General features: G+C 39.5%; 1 non-coding gene across 1 annotated transcript; it reads right to left on the reverse strand.

Annotated features, from left to right (window-relative positions):
- Window positions 1-8,129: 8,129 nt before the first annotated feature.
- Window positions 8,130-8,293, reverse strand: LOC115844955 (U1 spliceosomal RNA). The gene has a single exon (XR_004036277.2). It is a non-coding gene; the product is annotated as a U1 spliceosomal RNA (small nuclear RNA).
- Window positions 8,294-9,532: the final 1,239 nt, after the last annotated feature.

Genomic DNA, 9,532 nt, shown 5'->3' on the forward strand with positions numbered 1-9,532 from the left:
GGAATTAATGATGATGGGAAATTAAGACATTTCTTTCTTTAGGACACTCAGCCAACAGATTGGTAGATTAAGCATGACACTGCTTTGATGTGGCAGGACCACTGGGGTAGGAAAAGGCTGAGACATGAATATTTAGCACTAGTTTTCAAACTATTTAAAAAAATCCATTATAACTGTCTCTTTAAATGAAAACTTTCACAGGAAAACAAAATACAAAGTAGTGCTTTTCTGGCAGGAAGAGAGTGCTGTTTCCAAACTTTTGTAGAGGGTCCACCTGAGGCCTCCACTTACACTATGGTGGCCCTTGGGACACTTCCAGTAGATCCCCTGGATTTCTAAAAGTAGAGCCTGAAGAGCCTTATTTGAAAGCCAAAGAGATGGCTGGCCAGAGAGTGATATGTTCTCCAAGTCCAAGGACCAATTCTGGCATGAAAGCCAGTGATACTTGGGCCACTGCATTGTCTTCTATTATACAAGAGCTTCCTAAACTGTCTTCCATCATGAGGTTATCTATACCTTTCTAAGATGCTAAGGGAGCACCAGTGTTCTTGCTACTACGGTTGAGTAATTTTTCTCAGGGTGTGTCTTTCGCCCAGTGAGAGACAAGTAGATTGTCTGGGGACATTTCCTGAAGCTCAGATCTCCTGGGAATGGACAGACGACAACAAGAGCTCCCCTTCCTCTAACAGGAGGGGTTGGGCTTTAACTCAACTTCCCATGAGACTGGAGTCTCCCTTCCCCCAGCAGCCTGAATCCACCTTTTCACAAAGTTTCCAGGAGCGGACAGCTGGCACTCTTAGATAACTCCCTACACAGCTGGCGTTTACATGCAGTCTGCCTGGCACCTGGGTCTGGCCTGTTTATGCTGCTCCCGGGTTGCTCTGCTTGTACTATAAGTAACATCTTTTCATTAGAGCATAACGCCACAGTCTGATCCATGGTGCCTCGACCCACAGGAACCGCAGGTCTTCTTTTGCTGGCTTTGACTTGTAAGTTTTCCCAGTAAAAGTTGTTTCTTCATCCCCACAACGTGATATTATAATGTTTACCTTCTCCCGCCTTGACCCCACCTCTTGATTCCATTTTCTAGCCTTCCTAGTTGGAATTTCCACTAGAAACGGGGGGTGAAGATAGGGGGAGATGCAACCAGCGGGTTCTCTACTGGAGAAGTCTTCAGGGTCAGACAGAACTCCCTCTCTCCCTCTTTCTTTGACATTGTCCAGAAAGACCATGTGCCTTCCAAGAGGTCTCCTCCAGACCACCCTTTTTTTGATCAACACAACAATTTATTTGTAAACATGTTATATGTGTCAGTAATCAAGTTGACAACACTTTATACATTTCATTGTATAATATTAACATCATACAAGAAGAAAAATCCACTGTACTCTGTTACAGTTTGGGTATTTTAAAATCTTTAAATACAAATTTTATTTGAAATACTGAAAATAAAAGAGAAACAAACACAAATGGCAGGGAAAATTGGAAAAAACTAAAAGAAAACTGTATCCCCCCCCAAACAAATAAAATCATCTAATTACTTTTTAAAATTTTTTTTATTCTCAAAAGTTCTACCTCCAAATTGTAAACTTTATTTTATTTATTTATTGATTTTTTTACATCTTTATTGGAGTATAATTGCTTTACAATGGTGTGTTAGTTTCTGCTTTATAACAAAGTGAATCAGTTATACCTATACATATGTTCCCATATCGCTTCCCTCTTGCATCTCCCTCCCTGCCACCCTCCCTATCCTACCCTGCCAGGCAGTCACAAAGCACAGAGCTGATCTCCCTGTGCTATGCGGCTGCTTCCCACTAGCTATCTACCTTATGTTTGGTAGTGTATATATGTCAAAAGAAATCAAGGAAATCAAAGAATCATATATATATGTATATATATATATAATTTTAGAATTTTATTTTATTTATTTTTTCATACAGCAGGTTCTTATTAGCTATCCATTTATACACATCAGTGTATACATGTCAATCCCAATCTCCCAATTCATCCCACCACCACCCCCAACCCTCCGCCACTTTCCCCCCTTGGTGTCCATATGATTGTTCTCTACATCTGTGCCTCTATTTCTGCAAACCAGTTCATCTGATCTGTACCATTTTTCTAGGTTCCACATATATGTGTTAATATACAATATTTGTTTTTCTCTTTCTGACTCACTTCACTCTGTAGGACAGTCTCTAGATCCGTCCACGTGTCTACAAATGACCCAATTTCGTTCCTTACTATGGCTGAGTAATATTCCATTGTATATATGTACCACATCTTTTTTATCCGTTTGTCTGTCGATGGGCATTTAGGATGCTTCCATGACCTGGCTATTGTAAATAATGTTGAAATGAACATTGGGGTGCATGTGTCTTTTTGAAATATGGTTTTCTCTGGGTATATGCCCAGTAGTGGGATTGCTGGGTCATATGGTAATTCTATTATTAGTTTTTTAAGGAACCTCCATACTGTTCTCCCTAGTGGCTGTATCAATTTACATTCCCACCAGCAGTGCAAGAGGGTTCCCTTTTCTCCACACCCTCCCCAGCATTTGTTGTTTGTAGATTTTCTGGTGATGCGCATTCTAACTGGTGTGAGGTGACACCTCATTGTAGTTTTGATTTGCATTTCTCTAATAATTAGTGGTGTTGAGCAGCTTTTCATGTGCTTCTTGGCCATTTGTATGTCTTCTTTGGAGAAATGTTTATTTAGGTCTTCTGCCCATTTTTTTATTGGGTTGTTTGTTTTTTTAATATTGAGCTGCATGAGCTGTTTATGTAGTTTGGAGATTAATTCTTTGTCCATTGATTTGTTTGCAAATATTTTCTCCCATTCTGAGGGTTGTCTTTTCATCTTCTTTGTAGTTTCCTTTGCTTGGCAAAGCTTTTGAGTCTCATTAGGTCCCATTTGCTTATTTTTGTTTTTATTTTCGTTACTCTAGGAGGTGGATCAAAAAAGATCTTGCTGTGATTTATGTCAGAGAGTGTTCTTCCTATGTTTTCCTCTAAGAGTTTTACAGTGTCCAGTCTTACATTTAGATCTCGAATCCATTTTGATTTAATTTTTGTGTATGGTGTTAGGGAGTGTTGTAATTTCATTCTTTTACATGTAGCTATCCAGTTTTCCCAGCACCACTTATTGAAGAGACTGTCTTTTCTCCATTGTATATCCTTGCATCCTTTGTCATAGATTAGTTGACCGTAGGTGCATGGGTTTATCTCTGGCTTTCTATCCTGTTCCATTGATCTATATTTCTGTTTTTGTGCCAGTACCATATTGTCTTGATTACTGTACCTTTGTAATATAGACTGAAGTCAGGGTGTCTGATTCTTCCAGCTCCGTTTTTTTCCCTCAATACTACTTTGGATATTCGAGGTCTTTTGTGTCTCCATACAAATTTTAAGATTTTTTGTTCCAATTCTATAAAAAATTCCGTTGGTAATTTGATAGGGATTGCATTGAATCTGTAGATTGCTTTGGGTAGTATAGTCCTTTTCACAATACTGATTCTTCCAATCCAAGAACATGGTATTTCTCTCCATCTGCTTGTATCATCTTTAATTTCATTCATCAGTGTCTTATAGTTTTCTGCATAGATGTCTTTTGTCTCCCTAGGTACGTATATTCCTAGGTATTTTACTCTTTTTGTTGCATTGGTAAATGGGAATGTTTCATTAATTTCTCTTTCAGATTTTTAATCATTAGTGCATAGGAATGCAAGAGATTTCTGTGCATTAATTTTGTATCCTGCAACTTTACCAGATTCATTGATTAGCTCTAGTAGTTTTCTGGTGGCATCTTTAGGATTCTCTATGTAGAGAATCATTTCATCTGCAAACAGTGACAGTTTTACTTCTTCTTTTCCAATTTGTATTCCATTTATTTCTTTCTCTTTTCTGATTGCTGTGGCTAGGACTTCCAAAACTATGTTGAATACTAGTGGTGAGAGTGGACGTGCTTGTCTTGTTCCTGATTTTAGAGGAAATGTTTTCCGTTTTTCACCATTGAGAATGATGTTTGCTGTGGGTTTGTTGTATATGGCCTTTATTGTGTTGAGGCAGGTTCCCTCTGTGCCACTTTCTGGAGAGTTTTTAATCATAAATGGGTTTTGAATTTTGTCAAAAGTTTTTCTGCATCTATTGAGATGATCATATGGTTTTTATTCTTCAATTTGTTAATATGGTATATCACATTGATTGATTTGTGTATATTGAAGAATGCTTGCAGCCCTGGGTTAAATCCCACTTGATCATGGTGTATGATCCTCTTAATGTCTTGTTGGATTCTGTTTGCTAGTATTTTGTTGAGGATATTTGCATCTATATTCATCAGTGATATTGGTCTGTAATTTTCTCTTTTTGTAGTATCTTTGTCTGGTTTTGGTATCAGGGTGATGGTGGCCTCTTAGAATGAGTATGGGAGTTTTCCTTCCTCTGCAATTTTTTGGAAGAGTTTGAGAAGGATGGGTGTTAGCTCCTCTCTAAATGTTTGACAGAATTCACCTGTGACGCCATCTGGTCCTGGAATTTTTTTGTTGGAAGATTTTTAATCACAGTTTCAGTTTCATTACTTGTGATTGGTCTGTTCATATTTTCTATTTCTTCCTGGTTCACTCTTGGGAGGTTATACCTTTCTAAGAATTTGTCCATTTCTTCCAGGTTGCCCATTTTATTGACATAGAGATGCTTGTAGTAGTCTCTTGGGATGTTTTGTATTTCTGAAGTGTCTGTTGTAACTTCTCCTTTTTCATTTCTAATTTTATTGATTTGAGTCCTCTCTCTCTTTTTCTTGAGAAGCCTGGCTAATGGTTTATCAATTTTGTTTACCTTCTCAAAGAACCAGCTTTTAGTTTTATTGATCTTTGCTATTGTTTTCTTTGTTTCTATTTCATTTATTTCTGCTTTGATCTTTATGATTCCTTTCCTTCTGCTAACTTTAGGTTTTGTTTGTTCTTCTTTCTCTAGTTCCTTTAGGTGTAAGGTTATATTGTTTATTTGAGATTTTTCTTGTTTCTTGAGGTAGGCTTGTATTGCTAAAAACTTCCGTCTTAGACCTGCGTTTGCTGCATCCCATAGGTTTTGCATTGTCATGTTTTGGTTGTCATTTGTCTCTAGGTATTTTCTGATTTACTCTTTGATTTCTTCAGTGATCTCTTTGTTATTTAGTAATGTATTGTTTAGCTTCCATGTGTTTGTGTTGTTTACATTTTTTTCCCTGTAATTGATTTCTAATCTCATAGGGCTGTGTTCAGAAAAGATGCTTGATATGATTTCAATTTTCTTAAATTTACTGAGGCTTGATTTGTGACCCAAGATGTGATCTTTCCTGGAGAATGTTGTGTGTGCACTTGAGAAGAATGTGTAATCTGCTGTTTGTGGATGGAATGTTCTATAAATATCAATTAAATCTATCTGGTCTATTGTGTCATTTAAGGCTTTTGTTTCCTTATTCATTTTCTGTTTGGATGATGTAAGTGAGGTGTTAAAGTCTCCCACTATTATTGTGTTACTGTCAGTTTCCTCTTTTATAACTGTAAGCAGTTGGCTTATGTATTGAGGTGCTCCTATGTTGGGTGCATATAAATTTATAATTGTTATATCTTCTTGGATTGATCCCTTGATCATTATGTAGTGACCTTCCTTGTCTCTTGTAACATTATTTTAAAGTCTATTTTATCTGATATAAGCATTACTACTCCAGCTTTCTTCTGATTTTCATTTGCATGGTATATCTTTTTTCATCCCGTCACTTTTAGTCTGTATATATCCCTAGGTCTAAGTGGGTCTCTTATAGACAGCATATATGTGGGTCTTGTTTTTGTATCCATTCAGTGAGCCTGTTTCTTTTGGTTGGAGGATTTAATCCATTCACGTTTAAGGTAATTATCAATATGTATGTTCCTATTACCATTTTCTTAATTGTTACAGGTTTGTTTTTATAGGTCCTTTTCTTCTCTTGTTTCTCCCACCTAGAGAATTTCCTTTAACATTTTTGTAGAGCTGGTTTGGTGTTGATGAATTCTCTTAGCTTTTTCTTGTCTGTAAAGCTTTTGATATCTCCATTGAGTCTGAATGAGATCCTTGCCAGGTAGAGTAATCTTGGTTCCAGGTTCTTCCCTTTCCTCACTTTAAATATATCATGCTACTACCTTCTGCCTTGTAGAGTTTCTGCTGAGAAGTTAGCTGTTAACCTTATGGGAGTTCCCTTGTATGTTATTTGTCGTTTTTCCCTTGTTGCTTTCAATAATTTTTCTTTGTCTTTAATTTTTGTCGATTTGATTACTATGTGTCTCAGCATGTTTCTCCTTGGGTTTATCCTGCCTGGGACTCTCTGCACTTCCTGGACTTGGGTGGCAATTTCCTTTCCCATGTTAAGGAAATTTTCGACTATAATCTCTTCAAATATTTTTTCAGGTCCTTTCTCTCTCTCTTTTCCTTCTGGAGCCCCTATGATGGGAATGTTGTTGAGTTTAATGTTGTCCCAGAGGTCTCTTAGGCTGTCTTCATTTCTTTTCATTCTTTTTTCTTTGTTCTGTTCCGCAGCAGTGAATTCCACCATTCTGTCTTCCAGGTCACTTATCCGTTCTTCTGCCTCAGTTATTCTGCTATTGATTCCTTCTAGAGTGTTTTTCATTTCAGTTATTGTATTGTTCATCTCTGTTTGTTTGTTCTTTAATTCTTCTAGGTCTTTATTAAACATTTCTTGCATCTTCTCGATCTTTGCCTCCATTCTTTTTCTGAGGTCCTGGATCATCTTCACTGTTATTATTCTGAATTCTTCTTCTGAAAGGTTGCCTATCTCCACTTCATTTAGTTGTTTTTCTGGGGTTTATCTTGTTCCTTCATCTGGTACATAACCCTCTGCCTTTTCATCTTGTCTATCTTTCTGTGAATGTGGTTTTTGTTCCACAGGCTGCAGGATTTTAGTTCTTCTTGCTTCTGCTCTCTGCCCTCTGGTGGATGAGGCTATCTAAGAGGCTTGTGCATGTTTCCTGATGGGAGGGACTGGTGGCGGTTAGAGCTGGGTGTTACTCTGGTGGGCAGAGTTCAGTAAAAGTTTAATCCTCTTGTCTGCTGTTGGGTGGGGTTGGGTTCCCTCCCTGTTGGTTGTTTGGTCTGAGGTGACCCATCACTGGAGCCTAACCAGCTCTTTGGTGGGACTAATGGTGGGCTCTGGGAGGGCTCACACCAAGGAGTACTTCCCAGAGCTTCTTTTGTCAGTGTCCTTGTCCTTACAGTGAGCCACAGCCACCCACTGCCTCTGCAGGAGACCCTCCAACACTAGCAGGTAGGTCTGGTTCAGTCTCCTATGGGGTCACCGCTCCTTCCCCTGCGTCCCGATGTGCACACTACCTTGCATGTGCCCTCCAAGAGTGGAATCTCTGTTTCCCCCAGTCCTGTCAAAGTCCTTCAATCAAATCCCACTAGCCTTCAATATCTGATTCTCTAGGAATTCCTCCTTCCATTGCTGGACCCCAGGTTGGGAAGCCTGACGTGAGGCTCTGAACCTTTACTCCAGTGGGTGGACTTCTGTGGTATAAGTGTTCTCCAGTTTGTGAGTCACCCACCCAGCAGTTATGGGATTTGATTTTATTGTGATTGCGCTCCTCCTACTATCTCATTTTGGCTTCTCTGTTGTCTTTGGATGTGGGATATCTTTTTTGGTGAGTTCCAGTGTCTTCCTGTCGATGATTGTTCAACAGTTAGTTGTGATTCCAGTGCTCCCACAAGAGGGAGTGAGCACATGGCCTTCTACTCCACCATCTTCTAGGATTCCATATATTTTTTAAAAATTGTTTTTGAATTTATTTATTTATTTTTGGCTGTGTTGGGTCTTCATTTCTGTGTGTGGACTTTCTCTAGTTGTGGCGAACAAGGGCCTCTCACTGTCGTGGCATTTCTCATTGGAGAGTACAAGCTCCAGACACACAAGCTCAGTAGTTACAGCTCATGGGCCCTGTTGTTCCGCGGCATGTGGGATCTTCCCAGGGCTCAAATCCGTGTCCCCTGCATTAGCAGGCAGATTCTCAATCACTGCGCTATGAGAGAAAGTCCACCTCAAACGTTTTTACGCCTTTCATTCAGCTCAACTGGTCAGTTCTATTATTAAACACAAATTGCTGGGGGAAAGAGCGCACACAGTTCCCCACTACCACAAATTATGCAGTCGAGTTTCCCCCATTTGGGGAAATTGCAGGTGTCAGCACACTCGCAGTGCAATGAGTGAGCCTCATCCTGGGTAAACCACCTTCATGATCATGGTATCTCCCCTGCCAGGTAAGTATCCATATATAATTTTAATGACATAAAGTTACATTTCTTTAGACCTACATGAGAGATGAAATTGTACCATATTAAATTCTATGTCCTTTTTAACATTTCTTTTTCTCTTGGTTTCTAAAGTTTGCCAACTGTTTAAGCTACATTAAGGGCAGTAAAGAGGGGAGGTCAGACCCCTTCTTGAGTGGTGTCTTCAGATAACCAGAGACTTTCGAAGAGAGGTTTCCATGGTGGAGGGGGTAGCAGTGGGCTGGAAGGAGTCTCTCTCTGACTTACCCATCACTCCTCTCAAGCACCCCTCCCCAACTATAACATTTCTCACTCTATACATATTGGGCTACTTAAGGATTTTCAGTCATAATATAGTCTCTGAAAAAGCAGGGGCATTATATGTTTCACCCATCACTGTACAACAAACCTAAAATAGTCCAAGGTTATTACAGTGGCCTATAAGGCCCTACCAATTTGGCCACGCCATCCCCCATCACCTCTCTGACCCCTCACTTCTACTTCACTGCCCCTTGCTTAACCTTGCTCTGCTTCAGGCTTTGACTGTCTTCTGAATATTGCAGACCTGCTGCTGCCTCAGGGTCTCTGGACTTACTGTTCTATCTGCTTTCACGCACTTCCCTCTCGCAGATATCTCCAGGGTTGTCTGCCTCACTTGCTACAGGGCTTGTGTCAAATGTTACTCTTTCCACAAGGCCATTTCTGACCACCCATTTAAAACTGGTACCAAGCATACTCCCTATCCCACTGGCTAAATTAATTTTTCTCTAAGGCTCTTATCCACAGGAATGCTATATATTTTACTCGTTGATTTTCTCATTTCTAGAATGCAGATTTTTGGAGGGCAGGGATTTTTGTCTGCCTTCTTCACTGTCCTACCCTTGATGTCCAGAACCGTGCCTGGCACATAGTAGATGTTGAATAAATGTCTGTTGAACGAGTGCATGAATTCTTCTGAGAATTAGAGCAGGCTCCAGGCCTCTTTTCTGTGTCTGTCTATTTTTCTGGGGTTTAAGGAACTAGATATACAGGACTTACCATGGAAGACCAGAGCTGGCGTATTTATTCTTCCTCACTTTGGCTTCCTTGCATTTCTTACTAAACCACACAAATAGGCTTTATGCTTAAGAAGTGCCTTCCTTCCCAGCATCACTTAGTAGAGAAAAATATTTATTTGAGTTTGAGGTTGGCAATACATCAAAATCCAATAATCATACCCTAGTGCAAATGCACTG

The sequence above is a fragment of the Globicephala melas genome, chromosome 8, assembly GCF_963455315.2.
Source record: "Globicephala melas chromosome 8, mGloMel1.2, whole genome shotgun sequence".
In the NCBI taxonomy this organism is placed as follows: Eukaryota; Metazoa; Chordata; class Mammalia; order Artiodactyla; family Delphinidae; genus Globicephala; species Globicephala melas.